Source organism: Mauremys reevesii, linkage group 14 (assembly GCF_016161935.1).
Source record: "Mauremys reevesii isolate NIE-2019 linkage group 14, ASM1616193v1, whole genome shotgun sequence".
In the NCBI taxonomy this organism is placed as follows: domain Eukaryota; kingdom Metazoa; phylum Chordata; order Testudines; family Geoemydidae; genus Mauremys; species Mauremys reevesii.
The window spans coordinates 18,822,597-18,841,177 of NC_052636.1; the positions used below are offsets into that span (position 1 = coordinate 18,822,597).

The following is an 18,581-nucleotide window of genomic DNA, read 5'->3' on the forward strand; positions in this document are numbered from 1 at the left end:
TTATTTTTATTGCATTTGTAGCTCATTTCATGATTTTGATGCACAATCTGGATGCAGGATTTTCTCTATCATATAAGACAATAAATGTTCATGCTAGGATGTGTAAAAGGGTATTTATTCATGCCGTATATAAGCAAATTAAAAAATCATTTCTTCTAAGCATATAGAAACTTTTAATTTTGACAGTAACTGAAATGTACTAACATCTAGCAATGGAGCACTCACCAGCACAGGGTGGGCCGGTATTAAATAGTGTCACAGTCGGCAACAGACAGCGTTAGGATGTTAACCCTAGGCCCTTTGTTCAAAGATCGCTTCTCTCGCCTTTCCCCCATGAACTGAAGTGCAGCATTTGAGAGATCCAGAGACTAGTTGATGACGTTTCCAAGTGCTAAAATAGCAAGCGATGTCCGTCTTGCATTGGCCAGTGTTGACTAGAGAGATGGTTTATGGAGAATAAACTTCAAGGTGAGAAGCAGCAGCCCAAGAAGGCCCTCTGCAGGTGCTGAAGTAGCTCAGGTGGGAGAGCATTAGACTGAAAATCTAAAGGGCCCTGGTTCAATCACAGGCTTCAGTAGGCTGTTTCATCTCTCTTCCTGCAGCAGTGGGCTCTTTCCTGGAAGCACAACACTGTCTTTACTCAATGCAAGTCCCTCACTTTGGGCTTCACTGCAGGAAAAGGCAGCATTGGCTTCTGCACCCAGTTGGCCCACCGGACCTTTCTTTCTTCTCTTGCTGCTTCTCAGCAAGGGGAAGAAAAAGAAGCTCCCCTTCAAGCTAGAGTCACAAAGGTGATGTAAGGACGACTTCCTGATCCCTGGCTCCAGTCCTCTGCTCTTCCAGCTGACCCATCAAAGAGCTGCTGCCAGTTTCTCCAGGTTCGCCCATCAGCGTGTGCCAGGGTGAGCACCACCAAAGTGCAGGGATTTTGAGGGCAGGGCAGGGCAGTGTAATGGACTTTCTGTAGTATAGTGGTTCTCACATTTGCCTAACCTGCATCAAGCAGGCTAGGCAGAACTGACACCATCATCTCTCAGGTGTTCCCTTTAAGCAGAGCACAACTTTGAAATACGGGCAGCATAGAACCAATATTCATAATGTCAACTACAAAAATGATACACATTTAGAGATAGCATCATTATAATCAGCCAATCAGAACCTCTCCATAGACCCCTTACACAACAACCTTTCTACAATATTGGCTGCAAATATAGAACAGTAGTCGCAACGGTGATCTATACAGTTACAGATTATGTCAGTAACGTCACAGGAGGTGACACAGCATCAGTGAGACTGATACTGGAATACTGCCTCCAGTTTTGGTGTCCTCGTTTGAAAAAGATGTTGTGAAATTAGAGTTTGGGACAGCAAAGAGCCACTAAATGTTCTGAGGGCTGGAGAAAAATGCCTTCTAGTGAGCTATTGAAAGAGCTCAACCTGTTTAGCTGATCAAAAGAAGATTGAAAGGTGACTTCATTGAAGTATTGAAGTGTCTTAATGGAGAGATAAGATTGGGTATTAAAGGGCTCTTGAATCGAGCAGAGAAAGGCATAACAATACCCAGTGGCTGGAAGGTGAAAAGAGACAAATTCATATTACAATTAAGGCTCAAATATTCAACAGCGAGGATGATTCACCACAGGAACAAGCTACCAGGGAAAGTGGTGGATTCTCCATCTCTTGATGTCATTTCATGAAGACTAGATGCCTTTCTGGAATGTGTTTGCCCCAAAAGTAGCTCTTGTGTCCTACAGGAGGCCTGTGATATGCAGGAGGTCAGATTAGATGCTCTAATGGTCTCTTCTGGCCATAAAGTCGACTAATTTCTGAAAAACTGAGTGTAACATTGGGAGCAGCGTCTGAGGTTTTCCTGTCTAGCCGGCTTGCTGCCTAGAATGAACGCTCCTGGAGTGGGGTGATCCCCAGGGAGTAGCTCAAACCTCCAAAGTGCCTGGCCAGGGGCAGGACATTGGCACAGCAAGGGAGGGGTGTGGCAGTGACATCACAAAGGCCTTTTGCAGGCCCTCAGACTATTGGTCCAAGGTGGTGGGGAGGTGGTGACCTCACAGAGAGATGCTGACATCAGCCAGGCAGGACAGGGGCGAGGGGCCAGGGAAACCTCAGAGACCCCTGTGGCTTTGCTTCAGCAAGTCTCCTTCTCCAGGTCTCTCTCTGAGGACTGAGAGAGTATTCGGGTTCACGGACGTGAGTGCCAGGAGGAACCTCTTTCGAGTTTTCTCCTTCCCTTTCAGTGATTTTACTAGAAAACAGCCATCCCTGTTTACAAGGTAAGAGCCGCCTCAAGGTCTGAAACCTGTTCAGTCTGATCCATCTGGTGAGAGTTTAATTCTAGGCATGGAAAACATGAGCTTAAGGAGGCAGAATTTTATTGCGCACCTGGGATTCTGTCCCTTAGAATCACTGGAGACATTAGGGTTTGTCCTTTTTGTTTCACCTTTTCCTCCATCCCTCCCTCCTTTTTGTTCGTCTCTTGTTTCTTTTGTTCTTTCTCCTGTTCCCCTCCCACTGCCATCTGTGTGTGTGTGTATGTGTGTGTGTTGCGGGGGAGTGCTCTGCAGCTCTCACTGTGGGAGGTCCACTCAAAAATGTGGGGCTGAAATAGTGCTCGGGCAGTGATCCCCACCAGTGACCTGGGCCATCCTTTGGGCTCTCTGGTGAGAACCCTCAGCCTCCCGCCCTCAGTCTCTACCCTGATTGGCTGAGCAGGGGGTTATTGACAGGGAGGAGACTCAGGTCCTTGTTGGTATCTTTTAAGACCAAGGAAATAAGTCAGAACCAGTTCTATGTTTGATGAATTTTGCTGCTTCTCTGCATTAATGGTCTCTGAGCAGTTCATGATTCTCTCTAACATTGCAGTTCTCCTCAAATACTTGCTGAATAATTCCTGTGCAATGTTGTTGGTCTGGAGCTCATCTGAGAGCACTTTATTCAGGTCATTCAATGTCTGAAATTCAAGATCCGATGGTGAGTTTGAAAATCAGGGCTCTTGGGTCCTATTCCCAACTCTGCCACTGACTGGCTGTGTGACCTCAGACAAGTCAATTCTCCTTTCTCAGCCTTAGCTTCTCCCTCTTTCAAGTAGGGATAATAATGATCTGCTCCTACCTACCTCACAGTGCGTGGAGGCAGGGTCGGCTCTAGGTTTTTTGCCGTCCAAAGAAAAAAATTTTTTTGGCTTCCCCCACCCCAGCCCTGAGCTCCCCACTGCACCTCCCTGCCACCCCAGACCTGGGCTCTGCCCCCTCCACCCACACCCCCTGCCCCCCCCGCCCCGGCCCCTCCACGCCCCACCTGCACCCCCCGGCCAACCCAGCCCTGGGCTCTGCCCCCCACAGACCCCCTGCTCCCCCAGCTCTTGGCTCCGCCCTTTCCCCCCCACTGCTCCCCCACTGACACACCCCCTGCTACCACAGCCCTGGGCTCTGCCCCTCCACCTGCACCCCTGCCACCTGAGCCCTGGGCTCTCCCACATACCCCTGCCACCCCAGCCCTGGGCTCTGCCCCTCCACCTGCACCCCCTGCCACCCCAGCCCAGGGCTCTGCCCACATACCCCTGCCACCCCAGCCCTGGGCTCTGCCCTCCACCTGCACCCCTGCCACCCCAGCCCTGGGCTCTCCCCCACATACCCCTGCCACCCCAGCCCTGGGCTCTGCCTCCACCTGCACCCCTGCCACCCCAGCCCTGGGCTCTTCCCCACATACCCCATGCTGCCCCAGCTCTTAGCTCCGCCCTTTCACCCCACTGCTCCCCACCGACGCACCCCTGCCACCCAGGGCCGGCTCTAGACCCCAGTGCGCCAAGCGCGCGCGTGGGGCGGCATTTTGCCGGCAGGGTGGCAGGCGGTTCTGGCGGACGTTCCGCAGTCATGCCTGCGGGAGGTCCACTTGAGCCGCGGGACCAGTGGCCCCTCCGCAGGCACGTCTGCAAGAGGACACTAGGAGCCGCGGGACCGGCGCCCGTCAGCGCGCCCCCTGCGGCATGCTGCCCTGCTTGGGGCCAAATTCTTAGAGCCACCTCTGCTGCCACCCCAGCCCTGGGCTCTCCCCACACACCCCGCCCTGCACTCTCCTTCCACGCCAGCCCTGGGTCACTGGTAACTTGCTTCCAGGGTGGGTCAATCAGCAGGGCAGAGGGGAGGGATAGCTCAGTGGTTTAAGCATTAACTTGCTAAGCCCAGGGTTGTGAGTTCAATCCTTGAGGGGGCCACTTAGGGATCTGGGGCAAAAATTGGTCCTGCTAGTGAAGGCAGGGGGCTGGACTTGACCTTTCAAGGTCCTTTCCAGCTCTACAAGATTGGTATATCTTCAATTATTACCTCTGGGGAATTTACCAGTGCAATATCATTGACTTCCTTACAAACAAAAAGGCAATGGCTGTTGAAAATTGCAATTCCAGTCCTAATAACCCTGGGAAGCATTTCTTGCTCAATTTTATCCTACTTTTTCTACAGCAAACGACAGTGGATCAGCATATTTGATTTGGGAGAAATGAAGTAACAGCTGCCCAAACTGAGCTGGAGCATTCCTGAATGTTGAGCTGTTCAAATCTGGAAGGCAGGCGCTGGATTCCCTTTCTGAACATTAACTAAATCTGGAAAGGAAAAGTCAATTTCTGCTTCCATGGCTCAGGAGTGGAAATCCTCCTACGTGCCTGGTGCTGTATCTTGAGCTGCCCAGGTCCAGCAGAGCCTCCTCCTCACTTTTCATTTTAAATTCTAGTGGGATCCAGGTACCGCCCTTGCCAGGCTTCAGCTAGAGAGGGGCCCTGTCCATTTAGTCCCCCCAATTCCTTCTTTGGGGGCTGCCAGGTGAGGCCACACCAGCATCCCTCAGCCAGTCTGGGGGTGTCTTCTGAAGGGGATGTCTGGGGCAAAGCTTTCTAGTCCAAAATGTTGGTGGCTGGAGGGGGGGCGCCATTTTCAGCAGTTTAATGTTTGGTGCTGCAGTGAGTGACTGCTGGGTGCAGTGATATAGTGACCCCCCGCCGGGTCTCTGAATGAGGCTTTATACCTGTGGGGGGTGAGGGGGCAAGTGGGGAGCAGGTGGGCGAGCGGGTGGACAAGTGGCAGGTGGGCACAGAGGTGAGCAGTGAGCCAGCAGGGGCTCTAGGGGCGGCACGGGGTTTCTGGCAGGGGAGGGAGGAGGTGAAAGGAGGAGTGGTGGGTGGGGACTGACTAGCAGGAGATGCAGCAGGCCAGTGGGGGCTCGGGGGTGCAGCGGGGTGGGACGGTGCGAGCGGGCCACCCTCCGGGGGCCGTGTCTTCTCCCTCCCCCAAACCTTCCTTTTCGGCCCACAGCTGTTTCGGGGGGGGGCAGCACTGGGGAAGGAGGGTTTGTTTCTGCGGGGCGGGCGGCGCTGGAGGGGGTTATTTCCACAAGGATGGGTGGCGCTGGGGGGGGTGTTTCAAGGGGGCTGGGTGGCACAGCAGGGGGCGCAATTTTATATTCTTGCCTAGGGTGTAAAAATTGCTAGTTACGGCTCTGGGACCCCATATTGCGCTAGGTGCTGTACAATCCCTGGCCAACACTGAGACACCCAGGGGGTTCCCCTCAATTTCCCTGAGCCTCTGCTGCCCAACTGCTTCTGACTCCATCTGGATCACCCCCTGCCCCTTGCAAAAAACCCACCTTTCCAAACAGTCCTTCTTTCCCTGCCCCCTAATTCTGCTTTCACACCCTGGGCCCATCTCCTCTCTTCGTCCCTCCCCCACCCCCAGGTGAGCAGAGATGGAGGCAACTTCAGCCACTGGAGCCAGCCCCAGCGAGCGCTGCAGCCCGCCCGGGGGTGTTTGCAGACACAGGAAGGGAGCAGCTGGGAGCACGGGGTGCTGGGAAGAAGGAGGCAGAACAAATCTCAGAGACCCCACCGGGGGCAGCTCCTGGGGGCGGGGCTCTGGCACAGCCCGGGGGCGGGGCAGCTCCTGGGGGCGGGGCTCTGGCACAGCCCGGGGGCGGGGCAGCTCCGGGGGGCGGGGCTCTGGCACAGCCCGGGGGCGGGGCAGCTCCTGGGGGCGGGGCTCTGGCCCAGCGCGGGGGGGTGGCAGCGCCGGGGGGCGGGGCTCTGGCACAGCCCGGGGGCGGGGCAGCTCCTGGGGGCGGGGCTCTGGCACAGACAGGGGCGGGGCAGCTGCGGGGGGCGGGGCTCGGGCACATTGTGACGCAGGAGCCCGGGCTCAGCAGCTGCTCCCTGGTGGCCACGTGCTGCCAGCAGCGCTGGAGCCGCCCGGGCCGGAGCGGAGCCGCTGTTCTCAGCTGCAGCAGGAGCTGCCCCCGGCCCCGCTGGGCTCCAGGTGGGGACAGAGCCTGGGGCCCGGGGCTCCCCTGGGTGCGGCTGGCGGGGCGGGGCGGGAGGGGAGAGGCCGGAGCTGCAGGCGGGGAAGGGCGGGGGCAGGAGGGGGTTGATCGGTCTCTGGGCACCAGGGGAGCCCCGGGGCAGAGTGTGTGTGTGAGTGTCCCGGGCCCAGGCGTGCGCAGGGGGGGAGCCCCGGCACCCCAATGCCCTGAGCCCCGGCTGGGGAGGCTGCTCCCCCCTCCCGTGGGGGCTCCGGGGGGGGGAGGCTGTGGCGGCTGCAGGCGGGTGCTCGGCCCCCCCGGGAATGACCCGCTGCCGGCAGCTTGTGGCGCCTCCTCCGCGGAGCTTTTCCCTGGGGCGGCCTTTCCACTCTCTGGCTGTGGAGAAATTCAGCCCAAATCTCCCCATGTTGGTATCTCCATTCCCCCGCCCCCCCCCCCAATCACCCAGCCATGAATGGATTTAGCCCAGGAGGCAGGGTCAGTGTTGGCCCCATTGGGCAGGTGGGATCTAGGGCACAACGAGGTGAAGTGACTTTCCCAAGGCTAAGCAGGGACTCTGTGGCAGAGTAGAGACGCAAACCCAGAACACCTGAGCCTGAGTACTGTGCCTTAACCACTAGGCAACCTTCCCACCGAAGGAGAGGGAACCTCCTCCGCCACTTTGAGTGTGTGGGTGGGAGCAGGCACTAGACAGAGCTGCCAGGAGGTGGGGAGGGGTGTTGGATTGTTGGAGGGGTGATTAGGGGGGGGGGGGGGTCTCTGGAGGAGGTGATTGGGACAAGGAGCAGGGGGTTGGATGGGTTGAGGGTTCGGGGGGTGCCTGTTGGGGGGTGGGGGGCGGAGCGGGGTCAGGGCAGGCAGGGAGCAGAGGGAGTTGGATGGGTTGGGAGTTCTGGGGTCCTGTCACGGGCGGGGAGCGGTTGGATGTGGTGTGGGAGTCCCGGGGTTTGTCTGGGATCAGGGGTGGATAAGGGTCAGGGGTGGATAAGGGTCAGGGGACAGGTAGGGGTAGAGTCCTAGGGAGGCAGTTACGGGGTCTCAGGAGGGGGCAGTCAGGGGACAAGGAGCAGGGGTTGGAGGTTCTGAGGGGGCAGCCAGGGGCAGGAAGTGGGAGGCAGTGGATGGGGTGGGGCTAGGGCGGGGCTCCTGGGTGCACACTCATGAAACAAAGTGCTGCACGCCTATGGTCACGGGGGTGAGCTACTTGCATCCTTTTCCTGTTTGTGCCGTTTCTTTCCGTCTCAAAACCTGAGAACAATTCTCTCTAGTTCTTCCCTTCTCTCGCCCTCCCCACATGTGGTTAGAAAACCCAAGGAGATTCCTCGTTTTCCCTAAAAATTGACTCTCTCGTCTCTTATTTTCCTATTTTCTCCATAATTCTTAAATTCTCCTCAGCTTTGGGATGTGAACCCAGCCCGTTTATCTGCAGCAATTTGTCCTTGGGTAGGTGGAATTTGCTGTCCTGTGTCACCAGGGGCGGCTCTAGACATTTTGCCGCCCCAAGCAGGGCGGCATGCCGCGGGGGGCGCTCTGCCGGTCACCGGGAGGGCGGCAGGTGGCTCTGGTGGACCTCCCGCAGGCGTGCCTGCGGAGGGTCCACTGGTCCACCGGAGCTGCCTGCCGCCCTCCCGGCGACCGGCAGAGCGCCCCCCGCGGCATGCCACCCCAAGCACGCGCTTGGCGTGCTGGTGCCTGGACCCGCCCTTGTGTGTCACTCCCCCAGCGTGGGTGGTGGTTAGTGGGTGCTGGCTGGGGGAGCCCGCAGACACGGCTGCCTCTGAGGGGAAGATGGGGGGGCTGATCTCTGCCAGCGACAGGACATGGCCGCACAGGAGGGGAAGGGAGGAGCCAGTGTCCCTATGGAGCCTGCCCAGCCCCTTTGGTTCTGCTCCTTTCCAGCATTTTGTTCAGAGATTTTATTACTGGGGAGGCTGAAAAATCTCCCTGTGGGCTTAGCCTGGCAGGAGGGGCCAGGTCTCCCCGGCAATAAAGAGCTGGAGCATGTTCCCAGCATGGCAGAACCTAGGCTGTGTCTCTGCAGGGAAAGATCCTGGGGGAATCGTGATGTGACATGAACTAAAGCCTGTTCTGAAACCCCTGCAACGGCCTTTCTCGCCCTGCCAGGCTGCAGGATGTCGTCCATGTTTCGCTCCAGCTCGTCCCATCCTCCCATGGGACAGGGAAGGGAAATGACTGCAGTGGAGCCGGCTCAGGTAGGGGTTAGGGGGGGGTTGCTGGTGGGTTCCTGCTGGAGGGGAGGGACAGCAAACGCACCGGAGGAGGGAGGCTTGGGCAGTCTGGTTTGGAGGTTGGAGTAGCCAAAACATTCACAGGGGGAGAATGGGAGGAGGCCAGGGTGTAGCAAACCTGTTGGGACTTGTTCAATATGCAGCTTCCATTCTAGGAACAGACCCATGAGGTTAGAGGGTGGAAATGCTCTAATTTGTGGAACAGGAAACAACCCCCCTAGGTAGGGCTAGGAAAACGGACCAGACTCCCGGGGCTGGAGCCCGACCTGATTAACCAGCGGCTGCTGTGAGATGTGAGGGGGCACCCACCAGGGAGGCTGGGGGTGGGTTCTTAACCTTTTTCTTTCTAAGGCCCCCAATGTGCTATAAAAACTCCACGGCCCTGCACGTGCCTCGTTCTCTGCGTATAAAAGCCAGGGCTGGCGTTAGGGGGCGGCAACCAGGGCAGTTGCCTGGGGCCCCCTGTGACAGGCCCCCCCCCAAAGCTAATTGCTCAAGCTTTGGCTTCAGCCCCTGGTGGCAGGGCTCATGGCCCCAGGCAGGGAGGTTTGGGCTTTCTGCCCTGGGCCCAAGCGAGTCTGACACTGGCCCTGCTTGGAGGCCCCCCTGAAACCTGCTCGCAGCCCCCCAGAGATCCAGGGACCCCTAGCTGAGAACCACGGCCTTAGGGGATGTGCCCCTCCCCCATACCCGGCTCCAGGGCTGGCCTTAGAGAAAATGGTGCCCTGGGTGAACTTGTAATTTGGTGCCCCCCATCCCCCCTGGCCCCCACGGGCTCCCCACCATCATGTCCAGACCCCGATGCCTCCCTCTAGGGCTTAATTTGTATTGAAAGAGGCGCCAGAGCTCAGCCCCGGCTCAAATTCAGCACTGGCAGGGCGGCCTCACAGCAGCGGCTGCTGGCCGAGCGCCCAGCTCTGAAGGCCGTGCCACCGCCAGCAGCAGCGCAGAAGTGAGGGTGGCCTGGTGTGTGGTGTATTGTGCAGCCTTTTATTTTATGTGAAGTGCAGTTTGTAATGTGGCATTTCACCACCGCGGGGTCGGCTCTGGTGGCGACAGTTTCAAGCTTAACAGAGTGAAAGTCGCCTCTGCTACTTGCTTCAAACGTACAGTCTCTAGGAACACGCAAAGACCAAGGGTAGTGACCACACAGACATTCACAAGCACAAGGTCTAGTCGGTTTTACAAGTTTTATTAAAGTTACAGTTAAGGTTATGACGCCCCAAGTGCAAAGAAATTCTATAAAGACCTGTGAAAAAGTTACAACTCTAGTTCTACTCACACCCTGAACAATAGTATTAGGGTCTGATGTCTCTCTCATGGATTGACCATCAGTAGAGGGATGGTTCCTGCTGGAGTTTCCCACAGGGAGCTCAATTTTCCCGCTCTGGGGACCCCCTTTATATAATGTGATTCTGATTATACCTCATTAGCATAGACACACGACCTGTATCTTGTGGTTAAGGCACATTTGGAAACAGAGGAGCCTTTCCAGAATTTTTTTATTTAAAATTAATCTTCTGGCTAATTTTTCACCCTGTTACCACTTGGTACCTCTTTTCCCATCATCTTAGGGCATCGGGTTATTCCTCGGCCGTTTACTTATGTCAGCACACAGGAGGCTCCTGGGAGCAGCTTGGCCGGGGCAGCTCCAAGTGTGGGGGGAGGGGGCAGGGCTGCAGGAACAGTTGCAGGGGAGGCAGCTGAAGAGAAGTGGGGGGAGGAGAGACAGGACACCCCTGCTGGAGGAACCCCCTCAGCAAAGCCCCCCTGGACCGTCATGTCGTCTGCCCCCCACTGAGTCTGGCCCCGTCCAGCTCTTCACAATGAGAACAGCGCTGGGCTCCCTGCCAGCGAGCTCTCCCTGCACCTGCCAGGGCCTCCATCTCCTGTGTCCGTCTGTGGCTAATGTGGGGGGGGGGGAGATGGATCTGCTGGGAGAGACAAGGGGCTCTCGCTTCGTCCCCTCCCCCTGGCGTTTCCTGGATGCTCTGAGTGGGGTGTGGGGGGGACTCTGCCTGTGAGCCACCCAGAGCTTCCATTTGATTGGCTCCTCTCCCCCATGAGTGTGGGGTTGTGAGTGGGGCAGCAGGTACTGAGTGTTGGACTCTTTCTCTTTCAGAGGCCGGTGACCTTCGAGGAGGTGGCTGTGTATTTCACCAGGGAAGAGTGGGCTCTGCTGGACCCCACTCAGAGAGCCCTCTACAGGGATGTCATGCAGGAGAACTATGAGACGGTGACCTCGCTGGGTAAGGAGTCCTGTCCCCTGGGTTATTAGAAGTTGTGGGGTCTCTAAAGAACCTGAGTAGTAATAACTTTATACCTTCATTTGTCATAAAAGTTTTGACAAGTTTCCTTGCCCCCTGTTTTTTGCCTCATCTCCCACCCACTAGAATAATTTTTAGACATTTGTCATCAGTCATTTTAAAATTGCATTTAATGCGTCGTTATTGGCTACATTAATAACTGTAGCTTTCATGCCTTTCCCTCATTTTAAGAGGAAAATATGCCTCCTGTAGAATTCTAAATTGAGTAAATAGGTGTGTGACCGATGCAGGGCTTGTGTGACAGTCAGATGAGCTCCTCTTTTGATAGAAGAGAGTATAATGTTGTCATTCAGGAGCCCAAAGGTGAAAGGAGAACAGAGCAATGTGAGAGGAAGAGAAGGGGGAGAGTAGATAATTCTGTTGTGCCTGGACATGGGGAAGGTGTGAGCAGGGTTAGAGGTAAGATGCAGAAAGGAGGGATGAGGTAGTGAGAGACGAGGAGGGAACAGAAGATGCTTCCAAGGTGCCGGGAGGTGATGCCAGCTGAGAGTAAAGGGAAGAAGGGGAGGGGAGTGTGGAGGAAGGGCACTCAGGAAGTGGTCTGGATGGGTCAGTGGGAGGGAGGAGAGGTTTGGGGATCCAGAGCTGTGGGGGATCCCAGACCTTTAACCCCGAATCCCTACCCAAGCCTTGTTCTAGAGCCTACACTCCAGTTTTCTTTCTGATCAGTTTCCCTTATATACATGTTTTCCCAAATATTATTTTAACTCTTGACCTCCCTCTCCCACTCATTACGCCCTCCCCATATAACCTCCCCATCTCTGTGCACAGAGACCCCGGCCACCGACCCTGAGTACTTGCTGCATCCTCCCTCCTATAGCAGGGCCACTACCCAGGCACAGATGGGCACTTTGTTGATGATGTCACAGGGTGGTGGTGTAGCCTGTACAGTTTTTACACCTATAAGATTACGTATTGGGGCACAGCTCACCCTTGTACATGGCTACGCAAAGTTAATTGAGAAGATGAAATTTGGTGAAACACACAGAAACTTGATTGAATGGAGACAGTTATAACTGAAATCATAGGCAAGGATCAATCTACATAATGTACCCATTGCCGAATTGCTGCCGAATCCACGGGACCGGCGGACCTCCCGCAGGCAAGCCGCTGAAGGCTGCCTCACTGCCGCCCTCACAGAGACCTCCAGGGCAGCCCCTGTGGCTTGCCATCCCGGGCACGCGCTTGGATAGGCACTCACATGCCTCTCCTTTTTCACCAGTATGTGAGGATTGCAGCTTGTCCTCCACTGTGTTTGCTGGACTAACGTCCAGTTCCTGGGCTTTGCTTTCTCTCCAGGGGCTGTGAGCAGTGTGTGGGTGTGTGAGAGAGGTGGGAATTTTGGTGATACTTGTATGATGCCAATACACACCTCAGTTTCCGTCTGTGGTTGGTATTGCTGTGATTAGAACGAGCAGGAGACATGAGGTGTTTTATCACGTAGCTGTCATGGGGTGATATGAATGGGTCATTAAGGACAGGCTGGGACCAACCTACATCAATGGAATACCCGACAGAGACAAGGGAATGATTGTCACCTGTCCATGGGAGGATCTCCGCTTGGTTGAGTGAAGCACACATGGACTCGTTACATTTTTGGGAGCAGGAATAGCTGGGCTCATAGACGCAGGGAGCTCTACTGGAGCAAAGACAAATGGACAGGTGCAGATAAAGGAAACCAAAGCGTTTTCTACAGCAACCTGGCTCAAGGGCATTGGCCAATATGGACTATATTGTCTTCTTCGCTTCCCTGTGCTAATCTAAGGACTCTCCGGTGCTGAGTTTCGGTTCACTAATGAACCCTGCTATGTTTTAACAGTCTGCCCAGTGCCACAGCAAAAACTTGCTCTGTGCATTGACTGAGGAACAGTATCTGAACAGGAGTGTCGTTCAGCTGGGCCTGCTGGCAGAGCTCACAGGTTGAAGTAGGAGTGTTGAAGCCAGAGGCTTTCCAAGCACTGTTTAAAAGCCCAGGCATTGCACAGATCCCATGGATCCATGACAGTGCCAGTGTGCCTAATGGGGAAAGGATATAAAACAAGACAAGGATCTAAATGCAAATTTTGCATGGTCCCCTCATCAGTGCTCATGGGAATCCCTGATAATTTCCAACGTGTATTAAAACCTTCCTTAAAAGCTCACCTCTTAGTTATCAGGTCATGTCAGTTATGTTAGAGGCCTTCCGCTTCCCTAGTTCTTGTCACGCAGACAGCAAGCAGCAAAAGACCAGAAGTCTGAAGCACAGACAATGCCATGTTTATTGGGGTTAGTTTCTAAGCAAGCATATTCCAAAGCCCTTCACACCAGTCGGGCTTATCTCTATACTCCCATAGAGTCTGTTCCCCAGTGTTTCCTTCCCAGCTCTGATGCCGCAGAGCCTGGCCTGTGTTCCTGTTCCACGTTCCCCCCTGTTAACAAGCATGATTCCAATTTCCCTTCCCCCTCCTGTTTATAGAGTAATATTCTCAGCTATACGTTAACCAATCGTTGTACTGGGATATAATTCTTAGTCTAAGAACAAGGCCTCAGGCTGTCACAGTAAGAGAAGGCCCTTACAAATACAAACAGTGATTTTGATTCTCTCTTTTCATACTCCTGTAAGTAGCTAAGTGATAAAAATACACCTAAGTTCTTAAACTATAGGCTTTACAGGCAGCCCTGAATATCTCTGTTCTAACAGTGGGGTCTATCCCTTCCCCCATTCTGTGTCTGTCTTGTCTATTCAGATTGTAAATTCTTCAGGGCATGGCCCAGCTACTATTCTCTATTGTACTTTGCCTAGCACACTGGGGACCCACTGTTAGTTCGTTCTTAGGCACGAAGGTAATGCATATGATTAACAACTCTCCTGCCACTTTGAGCCAAGGAAGCTGGCCTTGGGATGGTACTGCTTAAAAATGAGCCGGGGGTAAAACCATGGACTATTCCTTGTGACAAGTATCCCACAAATTCCACTCACCTCCCTTGTTTTCTTTGCCTGGAGTAGGGCTTCCAGATTCCAAACCTGATGTGACCTTGCAGCTGGAACGAGAGGAAGAGCCATGGGTCCCAGATCTTCAGGGCTCTGAGAAAGAAGTGCTCCCGAGAGCTGCCTTCACAGGTAGGGACTTGGTTAAACCAACTCAAACACTGTGTGTGAATTCAGGAAACATTTGGGATGCCCTACAAAGACCCTGTGAGCTCTCCAAGTTCAGGATTGTTCCCTGCAGATGTGGAATCATTAGGCAGATGTGACTCATGGCTTCCCACCTACATTCTAACAAATGGCAGCAGGTCCCTGCCCAATGTAGCTTTCCCCAGAGTGTTCTGGTGAGATGCGGACTAAAGCTGATCCTTTCCTCTCTCCTCTGGGGAAGGGTTTGGGGAAAACCAGCTCCTGATAGGTTTGATCTCTCCCACGTATATTTTGGTTTCTTCATCGCTTTTTCCATTCCTCTCTCTGACATTTCCTTTCTCTCCGGTGCAGGGAGTGACCTGTGTCTGGATTCGCTCAGTCTCCCATCGGGTGTTGGGATGGTGAGTGAGAATGAGGAGCAGAAACCCCATAAGGAAGATGCTGAGCAAGTAGAACCACATGGAACGTTGTCAGGAAGATCCAAAGGGAATGTTTCCGGGAGTTGTGCACTCCCAGAAAAAGAAACATCCTGTGAGACTCAGCAGAGGTCAGAAGAAAACTTAAGTAGCCTCTCAGACCTTATTCCACACGAGAGAATCAACTTTGAAGAGACACGCTACACATGCCATGAGTGTGGGAAAAGCTTCAATGGGAGCTCAGACTTTCTCACTCATCACAGAATGCACATTCCTACATGTGCTCCGAATGCAGGAAAAGCTTCAGTCAGAGCTCTACCCTTATCACACACTGGAGAGAAACCCTACATGTGCTCTGAGTATGGGAAATGTTTCAATCAAAGCTCTGCCCTTATCACACATCGGAGAATCCACACAGGTGAGAAACCTTATGGATGCTCTGAGTGTGAAACAATTCATTGATAGTTCAACCTCATCTCACATCAGCGAATTCACACAGGAGAGAGACCCTACACATGCTCTGAGTGCGGGAAAAGCTTCAGTTGGAGCTCACACCTTATCAGGCATCAGAAAATACACGTAAGAGAGAACTGTAATAAATGCCTTGACTAGGGCTGAGCAAGGATTTTTTTTTTAATCACATTTGCTAATTCCCACATAGTGATCTTTGCACCATCTTCACTGTGGTCTCTCAGCTCCCCAGATGAGTTGCCTGCTTCTGCCTTTTCCAGCTCACCCTTCTTTGGGGTCAGTCCTATGATCTTTTCTATTGAGCTGTAGGAGTGTATGTCATAGAACCATAGAATATCAGGGTTGGAAGGGACCTCAGGAGGTATCTAGTCCCTATTGAAAGCAGGTCCAACCCCAACTAAATCAACCCAGCCAGGCTTTGTCAAGCCAGGCCTTAAAAATCTCTCAGGATGGAGATTCCACCACGTCCCTAGGCAACCCATTCCAGTGCTTCACCACCACCTTAGCAAAATTAGTTTCCTAATATCCAACCTAGATGGCTCCCACTGCAACTTGAGACCATTGCTCCTTGTTCTGTCATCTGCTACCACTGAGAACAGCCAAGCTCCATCAGCTCCAGGTGGGAGAGAGGTTTGATTCCCAACAAGCTACACTGAGGCAAAAACTACCTGTGTCTTCCATCCACAAGGGCGGTACATGGCGTTGGCTGCTCAGGTTAGTGATCTTGGGGTAAAAAGACAATTATAGTTGTAGTGCAGATGCAGCCCAGGTGCAGTGGTTGGCATTAGCTTTCCCCTTGACCTGACCTAAACTCCATCACTTTCCCTAGTCTAAACAAACCCTGAGTATCACGGTTATACTGTTCCCCCATTTCAAAGCCATTGTTAGTCATCGAGTTCTCCCTTGGGGAACAAATTGTTTCATTCTCAGTTGCTCTGATGTTGCTTCACATTGTGCTGAAGAGCAGATATTTTTACTACCATTTTCCTCATTTAAAATATATTGAACTATAACAAAGAGCAGGAACAGGGCAGGGATAGGGCAAAACATCATTTCACCCTCTGTAACAACAGAAGAAGATAGTGTAAGTCAGAGGGATTCCCTTATTCCCCATCACCATCCCAATCCCCCCAGTTGTTCAATTGGTTAGGTCAATATTTTTTTTTAGGGGCTGGGAAGATTTATACCCTAGTAAATGAATTGTAAATAAGAAAAATACCCATGCATTGGGCTCCCAAAGCCATTGTGGCCCAGGCGCTGCAGGAGGTCGCGCCTGAAGATATCTCCTTCCTAATCAGGTGCATGTTGCCTATTGTTTGGGAAATGCAATCCCTTTCTAGGTAGAGATGGGGAAAAATGGAAGTGACTTTTCTCTTCAGCTCACCCCTGGGAGATGCTGCAAATGTGTAGAAAATGGGATCCGTGTTGAATGTGCTATAGCTGCAGAAAGATACCTATTTTTAATAGAGACCTTAGATTTGTTGTCTTACAGGGATTCTAAGCCGCACCTGAATTTAGTCCCTAATTTAAATCTGTGCCCCCAGATTAAAGAAATAAAAGGGCATAGTTGAGGGAGGTGTACCTCACTGTCGCTACTGATCTGTTGTGTGGTTGGTGAAGAATTCTATGCCAGAGAAGTGTCAAATTACTCCAAGTAAGGTCAAAGATTTGACAAGAACTCAGGTAGAAATTGCAGGTACTAGTGGTTGATCTTCACCCCTGAGATGGAAGCTATGGTGACCTGTGGCCCAGGTAAACTATTTTTAGAACCCGGCTCCCTAGTTAAGTGACATTGATCACACTCCTGGAGGCTGCCATGATTAAATTGGGCACAACTGTCTTTTACCATTTGGATCCAAAGTTTCATGAAGCACAAAGAGAAACAGCTGATTCCTTCAGAGCCATTCCATGCCTATGGGTCCCAATCTGGCTGCCTTGTTGGACAAGAAGCACTTCCCTGCTGGCCAAACAATGGTATCCAATGGGGGAATGTATCAGATGCGAAGTTCAGACTGCAGGATACTTGAATGCTGAGTCCAGAGTCTCTGGTTTCGTCTCTTAAGTCAGGTCTACACTATCCGTCGGATCAGCGGGTAGTGATTGATCTATCGGGGGTTGATTTATCGTGTCTAGTCTAGATGTGATAAATCAATCCCTGAGCGCTCTCCGTCGACTCTGGTACTCCAGCACCATGAGAGGCGCAAGCGGAGTCGACAGGGGAGCAGCAGCAGTCGACTCAGCGCTGTGAAGATGCCGAGGTAAGTCGACCTACGTACGTCGACTTCAGCTCTGCTATTCCCGTAGCTGAAGTTGTGTATCTTAGATCGATCCTCTCCTAGTGTAGACCTGTCCTTAGTTTTCTCTTGAGTCTAATACATTTGTATCACGTCTCTGCCTCCTGCTTCTTTGAAAGGTTAGAAAGTGTGAAAATAGAGCACAGGTGGTTCTACTTCCTCAGCATCTTCCTGCTGGGGTTTCCCCTCCTCATTCTCACTCATGGTCCCATCACCCGATGGGAGACAGAGAGAATGAGACATAGGTCACACCCTGCACTTGAGAGAGAGGAAATCTATGCCATTACCTGGTTCCTAAACTGCAGCTACAGTTCCTACTCCGGGCGAATCCAAAGCCTGAGAGGTGCAGAGATCCAACCCCTTATTATCTTAGAAATGTTTTGTTCCCTTTTCTATTTTTTGTCTTTCTTTTTATGAAGTTGGCAACCTCCCAGCCTTTCTATTAGATTGGGATATAACAGTGTGGCTCGATGAGGGTGTGAACACCTCTGAAATCTACAAGGGGAAGATGCTAGGAAGAAGAGTTCCCCAAATCGTAATAGCCTTAAAACCCTGCCCTATGGAATGACTGAACGCATGCTCCTCACCTGTGCAAGCATCACAAGGAATTGAGTGGTCAGATACGTATTGTTCAGCGAGAGCTGTTTGAATTCTTTTACTAATGTGTCTCTTAAGGTCTGTATGTGTTTTAGGGCGAGGAGAAGTATTAGCTACATAATAGTGAAATCTAAGGAGAAGACTGTAATTAGCTTTGAGGTTGTGGGCTAAATGTAAGCAATGATTAGGTTTCGGCATTGAAATATTCAGCTGGCTAAATCTGGGTTTCACTGCCTGGGTGAGAAATCTCTGGGGTTTCAGCATCACTGAATGCGCACCTGCCTTCTTGGGTTGCTCTTTCAGGATTTATAAGGGTTGGTTTTTCTGCTGTATTAATCTGATGGTTGGACTAAATTGACGACTTGATTCCAGCGCAATATCCTTGTTAACTCATTGATTTCCTGATGTGACCTGAACTTTATCACTGTGTTGTTTAACCCTTAGCTGAGTGGTGTCTATAGTCATTTAGCCTTAGTGACGTGCGCTCTTGGGATTATTTGTTCATGTTAATAAAACCTGTAACTGGGAAATTGAGTCATTTCTTTCAATAAGCAACCGGGGCTGGAACTTTTCTTTGTCTATTTCCCTTTAATTCAATCTCCATTTTCTTCATTTCACACTGTTCTAAGTTAAGGAACGTGGAGCAACAAAAACTGACACAAACCTGTTGCCGCCCCATTCGGTGCCCATCCAGCCGGAGCAGAGAACAAACCCCTCCTGGAGCCGGGATTGTCACACTGGACTGGAAATACAGACGCGTGTTCCCAAGCTTTGCTGTCTTTCTCCAATCATGGCAT

General features: G+C 52.6%; 1 long non-coding RNA gene across 1 annotated transcript; it reads left to right on the forward strand.

Annotated features, from left to right (window-relative positions):
- The first annotated feature begins 6,249 nt into the window (after nt 1-6,249).
- On the forward strand, nt 6,250-10,746 carry LOC120381646. Its single transcript, XR_005588117.1, has 3 exons — nt 6,250-6,311; nt 8,440-8,528; nt 10,687-10,746. It is a non-coding gene; the product is annotated as an uncharacterized LOC120381646 (long non-coding RNA).
- Nucleotides 10,747-18,581: the final 7,835 nt, after the last annotated feature.